The following is a 761-nucleotide window of genomic DNA, read 5'->3' as shown; positions in this document are numbered from 1 at the left end:
TTTTTAAGAATAATATTAATATATAATTTATGATAAGGAAATTTTATATACAAATAAATATTTATTTCAAGAATCTAAAGATATAATTTATATTTTTTTATTTTAATTTTTTAAAAAAAGTAAAACATATCACATATAATTTATAAATTTATTACATAAAGAAAATCAACGTAATATTTTAATATGTCATTAATTTTCTTTAAAATAACATGATATTTTAATTATTATGTAAAATAATAAAGATATAATTTCTAAAGCTATTATTTATTAATATCTTATTTTTTTAATTATAATAATTAATAAAATAAAGTATTTAAACCATTTCTCGATTTGTGCGTGTCATCCTTGCGCAAGGACCATGCTTATCTTCTCTATATTGTTCCAATTTTATCAGATGTCTCCGAAGAGACATTAATAAAATAAAGTAAAAACTATAAGATATAATTTTCAAAGTTATTATATAAAGCAAAATAATATGTATAAATAATAATATATTTTTATTATTTATCCATGATTTTAAAAATAATAAAGATAAAATTTTAAATATAATGTTACAATATATCTTTTTTTTTAATGACATATCATTACAAACATAAAGATATAAATATCTTATATATTAAAAGTTTGTATTTATAAAATATCTTTCTTTTTAAGAATAATATTAATATATAATTTATGAGAAGGAAATTTTATATTACAAATAAATATTTATTTAAAGAATCTATAGATATAATTTATATTTTTTTTAATATTTTAATTTA

General features: G+C 13.7%; 1 non-coding gene across 1 annotated transcript; it reads right to left on the bottom strand.

Moving 5' to 3' along the window:
• Window positions 1-307: 307 nt before the first annotated feature.
• On the bottom strand, window positions 308-410 carry LOC147883328 (U6 spliceosomal RNA). Its single transcript, XR_015543837.1, has one exon. It is a non-coding gene; the product is annotated as a U6 spliceosomal RNA (small nuclear RNA).
• Between the last annotated feature and the right edge of the window lie 351 nt (window positions 411-761).

The sequence above is a fragment of the Dipteris shenzhenensis genome, chromosome 28 (assembly GCF_047967505.1).
Source record: "Dipteris shenzhenensis isolate YYH24624 ecotype China chromosome 28, Dip_SZ_1.0, whole genome shotgun sequence".
In the NCBI taxonomy this organism is placed as follows: Eukaryota; Viridiplantae; Streptophyta; class Polypodiopsida; order Gleicheniales; family Dipteridaceae; genus Dipteris; species Dipteris shenzhenensis.
The sequence above is the reverse complement of the archived record's forward strand: the minus strand, read 5'-3'. Positions and strand labels throughout refer to the sequence as shown.